Source organism: Eubalaena glacialis, chromosome 6, assembly GCF_028564815.1.
Source record: "Eubalaena glacialis isolate mEubGla1 chromosome 6, mEubGla1.1.hap2.+ XY, whole genome shotgun sequence".
Lineage (NCBI taxonomy): Eukaryota > Metazoa > Chordata > Mammalia > Artiodactyla > Balaenidae > Eubalaena > Eubalaena glacialis.
This window is the reverse complement of record NC_083721.1, coordinates 37662858-37671402: the sequence shown is the minus strand read 5'-3', so window position 1 is coordinate 37671402 and position 8545 is coordinate 37662858. Positions and strand designations below refer to the sequence as shown.

The 8545-nt window shown below is 34.6% G+C and overlaps 1 pseudogene; it reads right to left on the bottom strand.

The window, feature by feature from the left end:
• Positions 1 to 4244: 4244 nt before the first annotated feature.
• On the bottom strand, positions 4245 to 6891 carry LOC133092948 (serine/arginine repetitive matrix protein 1-like; annotated as a pseudogene).
• Positions 6892 to 8545: the final 1654 nt, after the last annotated feature.

Below are 8545 nucleotides of genomic sequence, written 5' to 3'. Positions count from 1 at the left end.
TTCAAAATAATAATTTGAAGATATGTGTCTTAGGACAGTTATTTAATAGGTTGTTTGATGTCATGCAATAAAAATTTAAAAAAAGTCAAGTGACCCATGAATTAGACTGTTCTCCTACTATGTGCATATAAATAAGTCATTTCATCCCCTTTGTTTCCCATTTTATAAAATAAAAAGTTATTCATGTAATTAGAGATCTTCAGAGGAAACTCTACAAGAGTCCTTAAAATGTTAAATGTATCACAAGGGGCATTTAACAGAGGTGTTAATGGTTTTGTATGGCGACTCTAATTTTAATTTTGAATGATTATAATCATGACTTTCAAATGTGTCATTTGAAAATATTCTGGAAAACTTTTATGTTTAAATAAAAAAAACAATAGTTACTGTCGAAAAATTTAGCTAATTATTATTATTATTACTACTACCAGATAATCTATGTTGCCTATGTGGAAAGAACTCTTTATGAGGGTAAAGCATAACAAAGTCAGCAAAGTCAATCTGACAAGATACTGATAGGATTGTTAGAACTAGAACATAAACATTGTAAATCATAGTAGATCTGAAATTATATTTATAGATAACCTTAGGCCTATGAAATGGTTTCCTTTTGCATATAAATAAATATTATTATGCTTTTATTTTTAAAATTTTTTTTGTGGATTTTAGTGACAAATTGTGATCATGATAGCTTTAAATCCATAAAAAGTAATAAGACAAAATTTAGAATGAGGAAAGCAAAAATCATACAGAAGAAACTGATCATTAGAACTGGCAGGCCCAAATCCAATGATCATTTTAAGGATCACTTAAAACACCAAAAAATTCAATAATTTTCTGCACAATAGGTCACATTACTATAAGTAGGACTTAGAATGCACACCTTAAATACAATTGTAGATCTTGGTTTGCTCATCCTAGTTTCTTTTCAATTTTTTTTACAGTGACAATATTTTTCTCTGTATCTTAAAGCTTAGATCTGTGAAATTCCCCTTCAGTTTTTTTTTTTTTGTTTTTGCTTGAATTCATTCCATATCATGTAAATATTTAATGTTTCTAAATGACCTTTATGTTTGAATCTAGTATCTTACACCAACAACTTGCAGAAAACCAGCATCTGAATTGTTCCTGTTGAGAATGTACCACTAAGTCCACAGTGTAATATCACTTCTTCCTTGGGACAGCTTTGCAGTTCCAAAGGCACAGATACCTGCTTCACAGGCCAGGAGAAAAACTAATTTTTAAGAAACTAAAATATTATTGCTTTGATATAGACTTTATTGGTGAATACTGCATTATTCTTTGATTTTTAAAATATATTTCATTAACATAGACTTCCCAATCTCTCTCACAGCTTTTTTTTTTTAATTTTTATTTTATATTGGAGCATAGTTGATTAACAGTGTTGTGTTAGTTTCAGGTTACAGCAAAGTGGTCCAATTATACATATACATGTATCTATTCTTTTTCAAATCCTTTTCCCATTTAGGTTATTACAGAATATTGAGCAGAGTTCCCTGTGCTATACAGTAGGTCCTTGTTGGTTATCTATTTTAAATATAGTTGTGTGTATATGTTTAAGTAGTACCAATATGTCTATGAATAATGTGGGATAATAAGAGTAATATATTATTATGGGCAGAATTGTGTCCCCCTGCCCTAGATTCATATGTTGAAGTCCTAACCCCCAGTACCTCATAATGTGACTGTATTTGGACATAGAGTCTTTAAAGATATAACTAAGGTAAAATGAGAGGGTCCTCTAGTAATATGAATGGGCCCTAATCCAATATGACTGGTGTCCTTACAAGAAGAGTGCCTTTGAACACAGACATGCACACACATAGAGGAAAGACCACGTGAAGATAAAGGGAGAAGATGGCCACTTACAAGCCAAAGAGAGAGGCCTCAGAATGAAACAAGCCTGATGACACCTTGATCTTGGCCCTCTACCTTCCATAACTGTAAGAAAATTAATTTCTGTTGCTTGAGTCACCCAGTCTGTGGTATTTGTTATGAAAGCCTTAGCAAACTAATACATATATATTCAATTATCTTAAGTAAAGGAAAGTAACTAAAAACTACTTATCAAACAAATTTCACCATGGAAAACAAAAGAATTATTAGTAGAGTCCTTGAAGAATGATAAGGACAAAGTGGTGATGTAATTTCCTAAAATTCTTTAGCTATGCTAATCTTTATTACTATATCTATGTTATTAATATTATATTACTATCTCTAATTCTTTATCTATGCTAAATGAGTTACATTTAAAAAATAATTTTAAGCACTGTCAAGCACTCTAGTGGAAAAACCTTTACCTTCCCCAAAGATTAGTGTTGTTTTTAGATATTGATTCTACTCTTAATAGTTGCTATATAAGGCATTCATATTCATCATATATTCTTTAAGAATTTAATAATCGATATTTTAAATTAACTACTTGTGATTTGAGCAAATCGTGTTATGATAAAATATCTGCAATCTGCTGAGTACTTATTTTACCAAAGGTTGATTTTCCTTAAAGTTTATATAGTAAATGGCCATATTTACAGATTTTGAAAAGTAGATATAGGTATAGAAATGATGAAAATGAAAATCAAGAGGTTAGAGTTCTCATTTTGGGTTAAAGTAACTAGATACATTTAATTAGACCAATTATTCAATACTTTAATTCTGTCTCCTTGTTGTCAAATAGAAAATGAAATGTAGGTTTTATTTCCTTCTAGTTCTAAATCCTATTACCTATAGTCTGTGATAGGGGTCAGTATAGAACCAGATAGTAATTATTTTAGGTGTCTTAGTCCATACAGTCTCTGTTGTGAGCTCAGCTCTGCTCAATTCAGTTGTTGTAGTGCAAAATCAGCTACAGATAATACATAAAGAAATGAATGTGTCTGTATTTCAGTAAACTTCATGTATAAAAATAAGAAGTGGACTAGATTTGGTCCATATGCTGATTTCTATTTAGTAAGATTTACATATCACAATCCATAACCTCCTCAGATCTAAACAAACAAATATATATATATATAAATATAAATTAAATATATATACATATATATATATACTCCCCTTTAGTAGAGAAATACATGTATTCCTACTAAAGGGAAACAAAGCCCAAGATCTATGTCTCATTGACAAAATAAATATACATAATAGAAAATTGTACAAAGATATATGATTAAGCAAGTTGTAAAACAGTACATTCAAAATAGCAATAAATTTAAGTAGACACAAGTACTACCTAGACACAACTAGTGGCCTTACTGTAAATCAAAATAACAATGAGATAATGCTTTACAACATCAGTAGATTTTAAACGTTGTGATTACTACTACTTCTTTAGCATTGCAGGGGACACAAAATTCTCATATACTGCTTCTGAAAGAGTGAATTATAATAATCTTTTTGAAAAGCACTGTGGTAATTACTTACTAAACTTTAAAATACATGCTAACGTTAATGCTAATCACTCAAGAAGAAACTGGTAATCAATTGTCTTGTTATCAAATAAATTGAATTAAGTTAAAAACCTTCCATTAAAGAAAACATCATAAATTGATACACAATTTGTGTAAACATCACAAATTGATGTTTAAGAGGGTTTTTCATTTGTAATTTCATTTCTGGTAATATCTTTCTCTGATTTTGGTGTTAGAATAATTCTGTCTCAAATTCAGCTGGGAAGTATTTCTTCCTCTTCTATTTTCTGGAAAACGATTGTATAGTATAGGTATTATATTTTGACTACTTATATAAATAAAAGATGAAGACCATTGCATTAAAATATTCTTTTATAATTTTGGTCATTGTTGTGTTCATATTGTTCAGGTGTTGTGCGTTGTTCATTGTTCAACAATGGTCAAATTTCTGGGCAAGTTTTACAAACCGTGGAAGGGTCAGAAACATGGTATTTTAAATGGGCATTACAACTCAAATGAGAGAAAGTAAATAAAATCAAATCAACTCTCTGGGAATAGCCATGGGCAATGAAAGGAAACGTAAGAATGCCAACCATATTTAAGATACTTTGAAAGAAAAAAATTGGCTTAAAGTATTTCACTCTAAATTAATTTGTCAGCTGTCAATGAAAGAATGACACATATACTGTGAACACTTTTCACAGTGTAAATCCATTGTGCACAAGCCACATAAAACTTACATCATACCAAACATTTCCATCTTTGGGAAATATGTCGGCCTTCCACGTTGATCTCAGTGCCTTTTCTCACAGGTGTCTTCTATGTCATCAAGGTTATCCTCAGCTTTCCCTTCAGTTTCTCCTTTGGCTCTGGTTCTGGCTCAGTTCTTCCAGTTCTGATGCTGTTTTGGGAGCAGCAATGATTGCAAGGTCTACAGTACCTGCAGCAGCAGCAGCCAGTCTTTTTCTTCTTGTGTTTTCTTGTGCTACTGGGTGACGTACTGGACAGGAATGGAGATTGCCATGGATCAGAAGATCCTGAAACAGATCTGGAGGATGAGAACCTCATGAGAGACTGAGGGCTTGTTGAGGCAGCTTTCTTTTGTTTTTTGTCGTTATTGTTTTGAATTCCAGAGTCCTGGCCCTACAACTTGGGGATGTGGACTGCCTTCTTCCTGGTATGCTGCTGCTGCTACTTCTCTTAGGAAGGGAGTTGGGGGAGGGGTGAGTGAGGAAGAAAGGGTGAGAGGGGCTTAAAGTGGTCTGAGGAGCTCCAGAGTTAGTGAGGACAAATGCTGTTTGTTTGGTTGTGGTGATGATGCCTCTTGGGTAAACAGGATCAGGGAAGACCCTTTCTTATGCTTTGATGATAATGAAGGCAAACATCTCTTGGTGACTGACTGGGAAGCTTATTTCAGGGGTGGAGAAGTCCCTGCGGACTTCTGCGGTCAGATGGTGATGCCTTCTTTGGGAGTGGGGTGGAAGCTGTTCTTCTCTTTGGGGGGGTGAAGGATAAAATTGCCTCTGTATTCTAGAAGAGCATCTTCTTGGGAAAGGTGAACAGATGTGGGACAGGAGAAGGGAGAGGACTGAGAAGAGGAGGGTGGGGGAGGAAAAAGAGGTCACCTTCTGATTGGCCGTGGGGGCAAATTCTCCATCTACAGGGAGGGAAGCCTCTTTCTGGCCCTCTCGTGGCGAAGCACTCCAGGAATGGGAATGTGTCCACAGCCTGCCTACCTCGTTATAATTCTCATGAAACCTCTTGAGTAGAAAGTTGTTGAGGAGAGAAGGAGCCAGTCATATAAAGACTGCTGATTTTGTTGGTGATATTGACATCCCTGCTGTACCGAATCTGCTGCCCCATTTTGCCACTTTCTCTTTTGCCCTTTTAGATGACTCTAGTTTTGTAGGTTCGAGTGCTGGTGAGGGGCACTCTCATTTCTCAGTGCCTGTGAGTTTGGTCATGTTACCTGAATTTCCCTCTGGAGAGACAGAAGCACAATTTTTCTTGTACGGTTGGACTGTACAGGGTTGAAAAATGACAAGCTTTTGGCAGGGGAGTTGCTGGAGGTGATAGCCAGTACCTTCGCCTTGGACTGGTTGAAGGAGATAACCTGCTACTTTTTCATTGACCCTTAGGAGATTTCTTCTGTGGTGATGTAGAAGGAGGTGAATAAGATGCTGAACTACTTCCAGATAAGGTTATGGATGAGCATCTTTTCGATTCACTGTAAATCTACTCCATTTATGCCTTGTTGGAGGAGACATCTGTCTTTGGTGGAGTTCTCCTTTGAGGAACGGCCACCTTCTTGGGGCTAGGAAGCCTTGCCTGTGGCTGTGATCTTCAACAGTATCTGTGGCGCTGGATTTGTTTAGAATCAGATCAGCTAGAATGCGTTTGGGACCTCAATTTGGAACATGACTGAGTGAGTCTTCTCCTTTTCTTTTTTGGACATTTTTGTCTGCATGTTTGTTTTTCCCAGAGAAGGTTCTCTAGACTTTGATACAGGTTCAGATTTGAGAAATTTTAGGCTATCACTAGTGGAGGTGACCTCTTACACTGGAAGTTCTTTTATTTTCTCTTCAGGTTTTGGGAGCTCTGGAGTTTTCTCTTTCATTTTTGGAATGAGGGATGGACTCCCCAGTTCTTGATTCTGTGAAGATGAAATGGACTATGACTGTCCTGGCAGGGGAAGTTGGTCTTTTCGGGAAAGACAATCTGGATTAGCATCTTCTTGGGCTTCTGGACCTTTCTGTTTTTCTGTCCTCCTTTCTTTTTTCCTGATCCGTCTTATCTTTGTCTTCATCTTGCTTTCTTATAGACGGCAAATTTCTTGCGTAATCTAGCTCTGTTATATTTTTTCTTCTTTGAGTCCTAAGAAAGTAGAGTGGAATACGGACATGTGTTCTTTTTTTTAAATTAATTAATTAATTTATTTTTGGCTGCATTGGGTCCTCGTTTCTGCGTGCAGGCTTTCTCTAGTTGCGGCAAGTGGGGGCTACTCTTCGTTGGGTGCACGGGCTTCTCGTTGTGGTGACTTCTTTTGTCATGAAGCATGGACTCTAGGCACACGAGCTTCAGTAGTTGTGGTATGCAGGTTCAGTAGTTGTGGTGCACAGGCTTAGTTGCTCCGCAGCATGTGGGATCTTCCTGGACCAGGGCTTGACCTGTGTCCCCTGCATTGGCAGGCAGATTCTTAACCACTGCACCACCAGGGAAGCCCACGGCCATGTGTTCTTGTGCCTGTAGCAGCAGAGGCCATAGTTCATAAATTTTCTAGGTTTTCTTTCTTTTGTTTTTTCATTCAAAAAACCAGTCAGGTTGATATGATATTTTGGAGTCCTGGAATCTTCACCTCTAGCCAGTTAAACATAAACTCAATCATAATATCATTTTAAAACCCAAGTATTTCTGTTATTTGTTTTGCCATCCAAGGCTTTATAACCTCCAAATTTACTTTGCTCATGGTTTTTCCTGAGTCTTTTCTCATTTACTTGCAGATAGCCACCTTCTTGCTATATTCCACATGACTTTTTTTCTCTGTGCAAACACACTTTGATAATCTCTTCCTCTTTTCATAAGCACACTACTCCTATTGGATTAGGGCCCCACCCTTATGATTTTATTTAACCTTAATTACCTCCATAAAGGCCCTATTCCAAATGCAGACACACTGGGGGTTAGGCTTCAACCTATAAATTTGAGGGTATACAATTCAGTTCATACAAAAGGGAACTGAAAGTAGAATACAAACAGTTATAAACTTTATATTTCAAATTAATAATTTTACAGTGAAGAAGGTGGGGATGAAAAGAATTAACCTATGTAACTTTGGAAAATAGTATTTGGCTGGGTAATATAAGACTAAAGACAAAGGAACTGTACACAAATACTGTATTCTATCAGTAATATTTGCTAATTTTTTTTTCATATGGGTGTATGGGTTACAGTTCTAAATCTCTTTCATTTACATATTAGTTTTAACAAATAAGTAAATGCAATTTTGCATCTTAGATTGGACTTCAGAGAAGAAAAAGAATATTAATTGAAAAACAGGTGAAATCAAAATAAAATCTAGTTTAGTTATCAGCATGGTGCTAATATTAATTTCTCTTGTTTTAATAATCATATTATGAATATTCAAGATGTTAATATTAGGGGAAAATGTGTGAAGACTACAAAGGAAATGTCTGTACTATTTTTGTAACTTTTCTATACATACAAAATTATTGCAAAAGAAAAAAGAAAGGACGTGAATCATAAATACAAGTCTAAATTTCAGCTCTGAAATTTACTTACAATTACAGTGTATTTTCTTGCTCTGTGTCACCAAAGTTTATATCTAGATATACAAAAATGAAATTGTTCATGTTTAATTTTTCAGTTGCAATTATTACATTATATATATATACTTTGATTTCCTTCTAAAGTTCTCAAAGTTCTAAGATAAATTTTATTTAAAATTTAAATACACTTTGTGAAAGTATTTTCGGAAAAAAATTTTAAGATGTCAGAAGATTCAACAATATTGAATAGGGTAGATTGGAATATTGTGTTAGATGACTTTTTCTACTTCTTTTCAAATAAGATAAAGAAAAGGAAGTTTAAGCTTGATGACTTGGTGAAATTACTTGAGACCCTGTTAGCAATGCATTCTGCAGAACAGGTAATAGGAGTAACTGTATAACTGGTATTGTTTCTCAAGAAATCGTTATGTACCCAATGTAGCGTGTGTCATTTCAATATGACAATAATTAAATTACCTCAACCAGTGCATGCAAGTGTGAGTTAGTTTAACACTTGATGAATATCTAAGTTTTACAATTCTAGGGAATGTTACTTGAGGTATGCTTTGAATAGGTGATTTTAATACACATTAATTTGATATATTTCTCACTTCCTATGGTTCATAAATTTTTAAAAAGACTTTTTTAAATTAAAATTTTAAAATTTTAATTAAAAATTCAATATAACATTTTCTTTCTCAAACTTTCTCTTCCTTATCAAACAAAGGATGACTTAGACTTTTTGTTGTGATGGTAATGGTGGCAGTAGTTCTGAACAAGGAAAAAATACAGAGTACTCAACTAGATATAACACATTCTAGTCAACTTCATAAA